The following is a 13,163-nucleotide window of genomic DNA, read 5'->3' on the forward strand; positions in this document are numbered from 1 at the left end:
AACATCAGATGGGCCTCACCACAGGAGCGTTATTCAAAAGCTGTAGTGGCACCTCCCTGAGTCAATCTGAGCTTTTATTTCCTCCCTAAATCTGGTTTGCTTGGACATATGTGAACAGGCCTTGGAGAGGAAGTGGTCCTGGTACACTTTCAACGGAAGTCTTGGTTGAAATTGCCTCGTAAGCAAAACTGTGGTTCACAAACCAGAGAGGATCACGGCAAAGGCAATGATCCATGGCAGCAAAGCCGATGCAGATGCTCCATTTTACACTTTCAGTCTGTCACACGGGAAGATTGGTGCAAAAAGACTGCTTATGTTTGTATATCGATGAGGGACCACTTTGAGTTTTAGACCTTCAGAGTGAGGACACGTTTGCACGGCGAGGACATTTTGCTTGGTACTCGCTTCTTCGAGGGTCTATTTTCAAGTTCAACATTATTGTCATGTGTATTGGAATACAATGAAAATCTTGTACTCTGGCTCTCTGCCCTAACACAAAGGACACAAGGAACCCCCCCCCCCAAAAAAACCGACCTACACAGACTTTGTACACACGAATTCACACATTATAGAAAGCGACTTTATTTTTTTCATTGTATTCTTACAATGAATTTGTCCTCTGTATTCAACCCATCGTATTGTATAGGAGCAGTGGGCAGCTGCAGCGCCTGGGGACCAACTCCACTTCTTCTTTCCATTGCCTTGCTCAGGGGCACAAACGGGAGTGTTAACCCTAACATGCATGTCTTTTTGATGGTGGGAGGAAACCGGTGCACCCGGAGGAAACCCACGCAGACATGGGGAGAACATGCAAACTCCACAGAGAAAGGACCTGGGATGGCATGGGGTTCGAACCCAGGACCTTCTTGTTGTGAGGCAACAGTGCTAACCACTGACTGGGCCACCTTGGTCCATATAAAAAAGTACATGATAACAGAAGGTGCATATGTGTGCATCAGCTGCAACCTGACTGCCTCTGGAAAGAAACTATTGTTGAGACGGGTGGTGTGGGATTTGATGCTCTGGTGACAGAACATGAGCGGGGTGGCTGGTGTCCTTAATGATGTTTTGGGCTTTCCTTTTGCAGCGAGTGGTGTAAATATTATGAAGTTGTGCTAGTTCCATGCCAATGATTTTTGCTGCTGTCTTTACAGTCCTTTGCAGCAGTCTGCAGACCTGAGCAGTCAGGTTGCCAAACCACACTGTGATACAGCCTGTCAACACACTCGCCATGGTACTGCTATAAAAGTTCATAAGAGTTTTAATACTCATATCAAAACTTTAGGGTTAGGACCTGAGATTTAGGGTTAGGGTTAGGGTTTGGCATGTTAGGGCTAGGTCTGGGGAATAATGAATGTAGTCAGTGAGGGGTCCTCAGAAACAAAAGTGTGGACTGAGTAGCTTATAATGATGCAATGAGAATACTACTAAAAAGACCTAGATGGTGTCGTGCAACTGAAACGTTTGTGGCTGCAGGAGTCAATACTTTTCAGGCTGTTCTAAGAGAGCTTATTGTATAAATTTATTTGCCGGCTCAATGACTCTGATAATGTAATTATCATGGGTTTAACTAATATAAGATTCAGTGCCACACGCTACCAATCACGACAGTGGGACCACTGGTATAGCTGCCTTCTTGTAAGACACTAGTTTGTTTCTTTTATGTTATCTTATTGTGTTTACTTTATGTAATGCCTAGAGTTTATCTTTTACCAGTGGTTCTTATCTTTTATGGCTTTATTCTTTCTTTTGTTTTTTTTTTAACCTTGTCTTTGTCTGTTATGGACCCTGAGTCAGCAATAAAGTTTTGAGTTGAGCTGAGCTGAGCTGAGCTGAGCTGAGCTGAGTTGAGTTGAGCTGAGTTGAGTTGAGTTGAGTTGAGTTGAGTTGAGTTGAGTTGAGTTGAGCTGAGTTGAGTTGAGTTGAGTTGAGTTGAGTTGAGTTGAGTTGAGTTGAGTTGAGTTGAGTTGAGTCGAGTTGAGCTGAGCTGAGTCGTGTGTGCTCATCCTGGAACTTTCACGCAGAAAAATGTCTAACCAATCAGGGAAGCGTTTGTTCGCACGTGGTGTTTTGTGTCACGAATTCCGGTTTGCTTGGAAATATTTTGAACCCAGCCTGAAATGAATCCCCGATTAGGAACAAAGCAAACAAGCTACGAGTTTGAAAACGCCCCAGGACGCCTCGTGTGGGAAGCGGCGGATGCTGGAAAAACACAGGTAGGTTCTTGATTGACCACACGGACAACGACGACAGCAACAGGTGTGTGTAACAATCTGCGACCGCCGCAAATGGTGACCCGGCAGTTGTCCCCTGGACATAGAAAGAGCCGCTTCGGCCGCCTCACTAGAGGGGTTTGTAGAGGAAAAGCACCCTCCCAGGTCGCTACCCCGATGTTATCCACGCCAAACCCTCAACTAAGCTTAACCAGGAGGTGGGAGGACCTGCAGGCATCGGCGAGTCCGCCTGAACCCAGCCTAAACTCCTTCGGATTGAATCCACATTTATGCGTAGTTTTCACTATGGTCACAATTTCCAACGGGCACAGATTTTGGTGTAACACCGGTAAACCATCCCCCGTCTATGAACAAAAAAGACAAAACAAAAACCAAAAACCCTGAGAAATTGTAACGACAAATTATATGAGAAAACATGAAAAGACACATTTTCCCTAAATCTGATTCCAGACTACTTAAACCTGTATGTAATCGTTCTTCAAACAGCTGTATACATTAATCTGACGCCCGGTGAAGGAGTTTGTGAGTAATGACGTTGCACGACACGCAGTTCGACATGATTGTAGTTATGACAATAACCACCAGAGGGCAGTCTCATTCTATGGTGGAAATGAATGGATTTGGACGAGCTGTTGTATTAATGATGGTCAAGCCAAGTCAATTTTATTTGCATAGCCCAATGAATTGGTCTGAGTTTAATTATTTTCTTTCTTCTCTCTTTTAATTAAATCCCCTGACAGATGGCTTCACAGGGTGGTATTGATGAAGTCATCCTTCGACTCGAGTTTAACTCTTTTTTTGTAGACTGCACGGCGTCCCCTTTTCAGAGTGCAAAGTATTTCTAGATATTTCAAAATCTATTTAAACGAAGTAGCATAATCGTCGATTTTATTCAGATTGCCCACACCTCAGGGACACTTCAGGAACAGGATTGTTTTTGGTTGCAAAAGTCAGCCATTTCAGGATTTAAAATGTAGTTTGGGCATGTTTTCATGATCTAACCTGAACCCCCGTGTCTCCGTCTACAGTTCCCACATTTCAGGGTGGCAAAGGTCAGATAGGTTAAGACTATCCAATGTGATAATGTAGCCCAATAGTTTTTGCCATATAGACAGAAATTCAAACTGTAATGACTGGAAGTGTGCAGCCCTATTGTTATTTTTTCCATTCCAATGCTTTTTAACTATGGTGGCGCATGACCCACAGGATTGTCTCGGGTTCGGTACCGACCCGTATGCACTATTTTGCATGTTCTCTCTGGAAGAAGAAATCTGATTCAAGTGCTTCAAGTGTAAACACTTATATCTGAGTATTAGCCATCTAATGTGTCCATATGTAATCAGTTCACTTAGAGCAGACATTAGACTTTAACTTGCTCCGACAGTAGATGCGAAGGTGAGTGAGACCGGTGTGTGTCCATGATATCGTCCAATACTTTCACAGCAGCCGGTGATCCGGAATTGGGTAAAACGGATAATGGGAGTGAGGCAATGTAAACCTTCTGTGGCTCTAGTGATGAGAGGCCCTACCTGGGAGAGGTGGAGAACCTGGCCTCATGGCGTCAGGCCAGCAGCCTCTCCCTGAATGCTGAAAAGACAAAGGAGCTGCTCGTGGACTTTGGCAAGATGCACACCAGGGACTGCAGCCCCCTCACCCCCTCACCATCAGCGGGGCTCTAGTGGAGAGGATGAGGAGTTTCAAGTACTTTGGTGTCCATCCATAGGCGGATTAGGAGATAATGGGCCCCTGGGCAAAGACGCGTAAAAGACCCCCCCCCCCCTGCCTGGTAGGGCAGGTACACTGACTTGCAGCCAACAGTCTAAAAACTAAATTCACCTGCACCTCAACAGGATGTACGGTGCACATACACACAATTAACACCAACAGCATATTAACTAAGACGTACCTTCCCCTGCAGTTTCCTTCATATTTTTCAGTAGGACTTTTGGGGCTCTGTTATTGACATAAATGGCTAAGCCCTTTGACCAGAGGAGGCGCTAGTGCAGCGACCAGGACACATACCCACATCTGGCTCCCCACCCGTAGGCACGGCCAATTGTGTCTGTAGGGGACGCCCGACCGAGCCGGAGGTAACATGGAGATTTGAACTGGCGATCCCCGTGTTGGGAGGCAACGGAACAGACCACCATGCCCCCTGGATGCCCCATGCCTACGCTGTTTTAAACTTTATTTTAGCATGTATATTCATGCACACATGGGGGGGGCACAACGGGAAACTGCCATTGTCTTGACATCAGTTGAACTTGGGTCTATGAGTTGCTTAATGAATGCAAGAAAGAGTGCTAAAGACCATCACAACAGACAGGCGAGCTTGGTTCCTCGTGACACCACCCATCCAGATCTACGGGGAAGTTGTTAGGATGGTCACAAGATGTGAGAATCTCACAATATTCATGCGTTTTGAGATCTCACTGGACAGGAGTAAGAATTCCACTTCAGGCTAAAATGGCCTTTTTATGAACGCAGTCTCCCCATAGTTTCAACTATTCCAGAAACTCCCAAATAGGGAGGAAGCGCACAAAATGGGACACAATTCCTTGGCTTCATACTCGTCAGGCGTCTTCGTAGAAGCAAAGTTTTTTGACACAGGACTAAATCATGACCAACAGTCTGTGCAAACACTCGCTGTGTGGTGTTTTTTTTTTTTTTTTTATCCTAATGCATTTTTAACACGGACCATAATTTTTAGATCCAATTGCACCCTGTGGGTTTGACCCGGCATTACATAATGTCATTTTGTGAGTGCAGTGAAAGGGAGCAGATTGGGCTGTTCTGCTAATCCCATAAATTCACATCATCAGATGGTGGCATCCAAAGAGGTTTGAGTGCGTGATGCAGAGATGTGGGATTCAGATGGACAAGGTAGGAAGGAGGCCGTGTGATGGCCTGGCAGCCTGTCCAGGGTGTCTCCCCGCCCGCCGCCCCATGACTGCTGGGATAGGCTCCAGCATCCCTGTGACCCTGAGAGCAGGATAAGTGGTTTGGATAATGGATGGATGAATGGATGGACACACAGACTGATGAACTTTGACTACAAATGATTTTCATTTCACCTTTCCTCGCTATTGTGCGATATAAATCACCGAATAAACCATAGGTGCTGCACATATTCATTATTTTCTGGAAAAAAATATTTTTTTTCTTCTCTTTTTTTGCAGAGATTTGAAGCATCAGGAGTTTCCGTAAGAGTGGGGAACTTTTGTGGCTCCCACCAGCTTCGATCCTTCTGCTGACTCGTTCAGGTACCACGTCTCTTTATTTCTCCTCTTGACTCCTCCTCACGCTCCCCGCTCCCTCTCGCTCTCCCTTTTTTTGTTTGCTTCATTGTACGCGACACGATTCAGTTTTCCAAAAAAAAATTTTTAATCTCATTTTTTTTCATTTACATGGGGAAAATATGACATTTGTGATTCTGATTCATAACTTTCATCACCTGCAGTGTTTTACAAAGGAAACGAAATGCAATGTTAATTAATCCATAGTAATTTGTGAGTTGTTCAATACGACCAAAAACAACTGGCAAAATGAGATTGTATGTAATAGCGTGACACGTTAATGCCGGTGTTTTGATCAGAAATGAATAGTGCGACAAACTGATTATTGCTTTTTGATAACATCACAGTGACCTATTGAGAATAAATCATTGTGTTTGGTTTAGCCCCTCCACAAATCACATGGAAGTAGAGGTATCCATCAACTATATCCTGATGCACAACTTTTGAATTTACTGAGCAACAGTGAGACTAAAAGATTAACAATCATTATCTGGTGATCCCAGTCATTTAGACAGAAGTGCATGGATGGGGCAATTAGCTTGCATCTATAACGCCCTATAAGCATCTATAATGCCCTATAAGCATCTATAACGCCCTATAAGCATCTATAACGCCCTATAAGTGTAGCTATAAGTCATTGTAAGATTCATTATAACCATGTATACGCCCTCACAACACCCCATAACCACTTTTATGATACATTACGTCAATTTAAAACGGATTTATGCATTATGAATATGTCATCATTAGCCTGTTTATCTGTCAAATGTCATAATGCGTCATAGCCAACTTGTTCTGCTGAAGTTTTGTAGAGCTGCATAATGAGACTTCAGTGCTATTTCACAGTCTTCAGCCACAGCCGTTAGACTTGTAATACATATTATAGGAAAGTATGGGCGTTATAGATGCAATAGATGCTTATAGGGCGTTATAGATGCTTATAGGGCGTCATAGATGCAAGCTTCATAGAAAGTGTTACCGTGTTACCAAACAATTTACCAACAGAGTAATAACACCATCTTTGAATTAACTTATTAATTTGTGAGCACTTGCTCACCGTAAAAACTCCGGTAAAACCAGTAAAAACTAATATCACTCCGTCTAGAGTATCACGTTGACTTATATTCTGCAGTACCGATGGATGGAGAAGAAGTCTCGTGCATTTGCTTATCCTCTATTTCTTCTGACCATGACGGAAAAGAAGCGACGAGAATGACAGCGGTGTAATGCATGGTGTGTTAAGGACGCGCTCTCATCCGCTACACTTTTCTACATCACGACGACTATGAACATTGTGCTTTTGTTGCATGGCAAGCCCTTGCAGAAAGTAAAAACCCCTAACCCCCCCCCCCCCCGCCTAGTGTCGTGTCCACCCCGTCGACCTTTTTATAGCACCATAAATCTGTCCCGGGATTACATATATGCCGTCCTGGACACATCTGCCCGTGTGACCGCCCGAAAGTTTTTCCGTCAAATCTGCGGCGTTCGCGTGTCGCTCCGGGAGGCCCGACCCCCGAGCCCTCGTGTAGGCCATTAGATCAGCCGCCTGGCCAGGCCTGAACACGACAAAGTCTGTTGACAACCTGAAACTTACATAACCCCCACAGAGGAAAAAAAAAAAAAAACAGCGCTGGCAAACACTCCTAATACGCTGTGGCGTTGACTGTATAATCCCACAGACATGATATACGGGGGGAGTAACTGTGCTATTCATATTGTAAATGGGAAGCCGCCATTGGCCCCTTTTGGTTGGCTGGCTGGGCACCGAGCTGTCCAGTCCTTGTGTTTTTATGTAAGAGGATTTTGCTGGGCCAGGGCCTCGGTGGCACGAGTCCTCTAAAGACTCGATGTTGGATCGTCTCCCAGAGCCAATGAGCCAGAGGAAGCGACGCGTCGGCCGATGTTCGGACCGATGTGCAGGGAGGGGCCGTTTTGGTGGTCTGGGGATTGGGGTTTCTAAAGGGGAGCGAGACTTCAAGTCTGTTGCCGTGCGGACAAAGGCGCTCGACGAGATGTTTCCTGCGCCGTGTGACTTGTTGCGTTGCGGCCGACGGTACCCCATCGAAGTCGGACTCAGACGGTGCGCTCGTTAGACCCCGTCCCTACACCGCCATGTCCAGATCGAGACAAAAAATTTCAGGTATCCGCTTAAGAAAACCCCCCCAAGCAAGTGCATCAGAATATTTCGGTTAGGTACGATTTCTCGAAACGGGTTGAAGTCGCTTGTTTACCCAGAAGACCAGAAACCCTACGACACCTTAAAGTGCATTGGATTTTAAGATATTCTCTCTGGTCTGAAGCACAACTCATCAAGTCTAATCTGGCAACCACGAGATAAAACCACCGGCAGTTCTCCGCAGGAAGTCGTTCTTATTTTACTACTGGAAACACTAAGATGAACTAGCTAACTTAAGATAACTTCTGTAATCGTGATGGGCAGTCTAACATAGTCAGGTCTCCGGGGCGTCCGGGTAGTGTAGAGGTCTATTCCGTTGCCTGCCGACACGGGGATCGCCTGTTCGAATCCCCGTGTTACCTCCTACAGACACAATTGGCCGTGTCTGTGGGTGGGAAGCCGGATTTTGGTATGTGTCCTGGTCGCTGCTCTAGCGCCCCCTCTGGTCGGTCGGGGGAACTGGGGGGAATAGCGTGATCCTCCCACGCGCTCCATCCCCTTGGCGAAACTCCTCACTGCCAGGTGAAAAGAAGCAGCTGGCGACTCCACATGTATCGGGGGGGAGGCATGTGGTAGGTAGTCTGCAGCCCTCCCCGGATCGGCAGAGGGGGTGGAGCAGCGACCGGGACGCCCCGGGAGAGTGGGGTAGTTGGCCAAATACAATTGGGGAGAAAAAAGGGAAAAGGTGGGTGGGTGGGTGGGGGAGACTGTGAACACCACCCTCAGGTGCAGGACGATAAACTGAAGTTTGTGCTGGTGATGTTGAATGGACACAAATAGGCCCAGAAGAAAGACACACTGCTTATCGACCGCCATGTCCTCACCTTACGCAAACACAGCAGACATTATGTCGGGATCGCTGAACTTCTGAACGGTCTGTCTCCCTGTCCTCCTTTCTCATGGAGAAAAGAGGAAGAGCGAAAGGCGGAGATCAATTCAAGCCACGTTTCCTGCAGAAGAGGAACAGCGTGAGACATCCGGGACGTTGTGCCGCCTCACGAGGGAAACCCCAACTCGTAATGTTCTGAGACGTATAAGACCACGACAGAGAGCCGGATATTCTGATGACAAAGTCTCCCGGTGAGAAGATGGGGCAGGTCATGGGGACGCTAATAAGCTTAATTATGTGGAGTCAGAAATGATATTTCATCATGAGAGATGGAGTCCAGGGAGAGGCAGTGAGTCGACTAATCCGGTGGCTCGGCTAGAAAACAGAGAGGTTAGTGTTAATTTTTTTTTTCCATCAGCTTGACAATATACGTGTACTCATTTACAATACTGACTCTGCTTTTTTTGGGTGTCGCCGCCATCTTGGAGTGACAGGCAGGTCAGATTTGCATGTTTTTAAACCGATAGATCACAGAGTGGTGTGCATGTGTCGATACTACTCCGGTGGGCCTCCTCCAGCTGCTGTTCAGACGTGGCACATGTTCATTATCATGTCAGCTTTGAGACAAATGTGACGGACCCAGTGACCCCACAAAGTACTTTTCGCTGTGTGTGTTGCCAGTCTATCAGAAGAAGACTTTCCTCCTTGTGGTTGGTGTCCTTGTCCAGATGTGGTCTGGGGTAAACGGTCCGGATGGTGGCTGAGCAGCCGATGGCTGAAACATCTCCCCCCAGCGTCCACACGGAGAACTCTCCTCTTGTCTGGCCGAGGTGGGCTCCCAGTCTAGTATCTTATGGTTTACCGTGTTGACACGTCCGTGTTGAACAGGTGGCCGATGGGGAGCAGACAGGTGGGGGGAGAAACTGCACCGCGTAAACTCAGGTGTCTTCCGGGATTTGTTGAACGTCCACCAGGCTGAACTGAGATCCTGAAATAAAAAGAACAAATATGTGTATATATATATATATTAATCTCAGGCTACTTTTACATTGTGGCTATTTTAAACAACTGGGTCATCATTGGCACAGTGGATCACGCCCGTTTATAGTCAATCCTTGTGTATATATCTGAAGAGTGTTGTGTGGTAGTGTTGCTATTCTGTGTTGAGTACACAGTGAGAGCCACAAAACCACAGTCAAATGCCATGTTTGTGCAAACCTACATGGCCAATAAACAGGATTCTGGTGATTCTGGTGATTCTGATTCTGCGCTGGATCAGCTGGGAGAGCTTGGTCCGCTATGTCCTGTGGGCCCAGGGACCACAGCCCTGCCCGGCCGGAGCTGCCCCGAAGAGGAAACACCGAGGGCGGTCTGACAGGACGCGGAAGTGGGGCAGGTTAAGCTAACTGCTAGCCCATGCAGACCGGCAGTTCTGGTAACACCAAGGGCAGTCTGACAGGACGTGGAAGCGGGGCAGGCTAAGCTAACTGCTAGCCCATGCAGACTGGCAGTTCCGGTAACACCGAGGGCGGTCTGACAGGACGCGGAAGTGGGGCAGGCTAAGCTAACTGCTAGCCCATGCAGACCGGCAGTTCCGAAAACACCGAGGGCGGTCTGGCGGCGGCCTCGCCTGGCGTTGACTGTGGTGCTTTTGGTGTCGTCATGTGAAGTGCGGGGAGGTGTGTCGAGGGTGCCTGGCTGAGGGAGCCTGGTCTGCTGCGTCCTGTGGGCCCAAGGACCACGGTCCTGCCCGGAGCTGTGCCCAAAGAGGAAACACCGAGGGCGGTCTGACAGGACGCGGAAGCGGGGCAGGCTAAGCTAACTGCTAGCCGATGCAGACCAGCAGTTCTGACAGTCATCCTGGCTGGAGTTCCTTCCCTTGGACTGTGATTTATTTATTTATTGTGTGTTAATTTTGGATATGTGTGTTAGTTTGGATATGTGTGTTAGTTTGGATATGTGTGTTAATTTGGATATGTGTGTTAGTTTGGATATGTGTGTTAGTTTGGATATGTGTGTTAATTTGGATATGTGTGTTAGTTTGGATATGTGTGTTAGTTTGGATATGTGTGTTAATTTGGATATGTGTGTTAGTTTGGATATGTGTGTTAGTTTGGATATGTGTGTTCTTGCAGTTCTTGTAGGTTTTGGATATGTGTTGTTGTCTTTGTGTTGCACTGCTGTGGGCTGGCGGAAGCCACGTTTGGTTTCACTTCATGTACTTGTGTACATGAAGTGAAATGACAAAGTGTTTCTGATTCCTGATTCTGGTTCTGGTTCTGATCAGGCCGTGGATCGTGCTGATCCCACGATACAGAACACTGTATTAAGTCAGTAGGGAAACCCAGACAGCAGCGTGGTCTATACGGATGTGCGGGTCCTGTGATCGTTCCCCGGGTGTGAAATAAAAGTTGCGACTTCCGGCTTGGGAACGGTGCCGGGCGGCGCCGCTTGCGCGGCTGTTCGGAGAAACCGCTCGTTCGCAGATGCAAATGGCAACAGCGAAGGTTGTCTCCGTCTCCGCGTGGCCGCGGCCGTCCCAAGTCCGTCAGGACGTCGACATCTGGTGCTTGTCAGATGTGGGAAAACCTTAACCCTTTTACGGAGGCGGGCGGGCGGTCCGGCCCGTACACCGCGGGCCGGCCTACTTCCCGCGTGCCCCGGGGCACACGTCAAAGGGCCGAGTGACGAGAAAGCCGCTGGCTCTCCATCTGTCAATCCGTCCATTCATTATTTTCCTGTTCTGACAGGCTTTATGTTGTCAGCTCGCTTCCATCTCTTTGATGGGTGGGTGTGGGGACGGGATGTCATAGGCGGGATCTAGCGGGGGATTTACAGGCTTTTGGCAGAGGTTTGCGCAGCGGGGCCAAGTGCTTAGAGTCTGGAGTTTCAGAAGCCAATATTTGTGTGTGTGTGTGTGTGTGTGTGTGTGTGTGTGTGTGCATGTGCGTGCGATGTCACTGATGTGATGGACCTCGTTTGAGCTCAGCAGACGCGATGGCAGGCCTTCCTGTCCCTCTCTTGCCCTCCGGTCTAGCTTTCACTAAATCATTTTGCCCGTTTTTACCGTAGACAACTGAGCCTCGCCGCTTCCTCACGGCAGCCACCTCTCCTCCCCCTTCCCTCCCCTCCCTCCCCCCCCCCCCCCCCCCCATCCTCTTTTTCAACCCCTTGCAAAAAAGCACACCGAGTGCAGTCGCCATCTATTTTTACACGTGCGCCACAGAGCGTCGCCACCGGGGCAAAGCGTGCTAAGTCAAGTACGATTAAGTCGGTTTATGCCGGCCAAGTGTGAGCAAGGGATTACAACTAGTGCAAGGAATTTCACCCGCAACCTCGCTCTCCTCCTATCTCGCTGTGTGCACACAGCGAGATAGGAGGAGCGTAAATGAAGTGTGAGGTGTGGCATCAGAAGTTAATGAGTATAAATGAGTATAGTAATGAGTATAAATGAGTATAGTAATGAGTATAAATGAGTATAGTAATGAGTATAGTAATGAGTATAAATGAGTATAGTAATGAGTATAGTAATGAGTATAGTAATGAGTATAGTAATGAGTATAAATGAGTATAGTAATGAGTATAAATGAGTATAGTAATGAGTATAAATGAGTATAAATGAGTATAGTAATGAGTATAGTAATGAGTATAAATGAGTATAGTAATGAGTATAGTAATGAGTATAGAAATGAGTATAGTAATGACTATAAATGAGTATAGTAATGAGTATAGTAATGAGTATAAATGAGTATAGTAATGAGTATAAATGAGTAAAGTAATGAGTATAAATGAGTATAGTAATGAGTATAGTAATGAGTATAGTAATGAGTATAAATGAGTACAGTAATGAGTATAAAAGTAAAAACGACCACGGTATAAGTGAGAGGAAAGTAACTGTGAGAGTAGTTGTGCGCCGTGGCGAGTACTTGTTCTTCGGGCTGCTCCGTGGGATGCGGTCCATGTGGAAATGTGTGCCATGCAACAGGCTGGCCGTGCGTTTACGTCAAGCTGTGCGAAGGTTTACCCGGCGGCTCAGCGAGACTTACGAGTGGACACGGTGCCGAGGAGCGACCCGGCTCCTGGCCGTTCACCCGGCCTCTTCTGCTGAGGCGGTTACCCTTTCTCAACACGCCCCGCAGCAAATGACACACACAACCCAAAGAGCTGCGCTGGGCGCATGTGTGTGAGTAAGTTATTGTGTGCGTGCAACACATGCACACACGCATGCATGCATGCATGCGTGTGTGTGTGTGTGTGTGTGTTTGCAAGTGCATGCATGCATGTGTGTGTGTGTGTGTGTGTGTGTTTGCAAGTGCATGCATGCATGTGTGTGTGCATGTGTTGCATGTGCATGTGTTGCATGTGCATGTGTTGCATGTGCATGTGTTGCATGTGCATGTGTTGCATGTGCATGTGTTGCATGTGCATGTGCATGTGTTGCATGTGCATGTGTTGCTGTGCATGTGTTGCATGTGCATGTGTTGCATGTGCATGTGTTGCATGTGCATGTGCATGTGTTGCATGTGCATGTGTTGCATGTGCATGTGTTGCATGTGCATGTGTTGCATGTGCATGTGCATGTGTTGCATGTGCATGTGCATGTGCATAGGAGAGCTCCAGTACCACGG

Source organism: Lampris incognitus, chromosome 17, assembly GCF_029633865.1.
Source record: "Lampris incognitus isolate fLamInc1 chromosome 17, fLamInc1.hap2, whole genome shotgun sequence".
NCBI classification, from domain to species: Eukaryota; Metazoa; Chordata; class Actinopteri; order Lampriformes; family Lampridae; genus Lampris; species Lampris incognitus.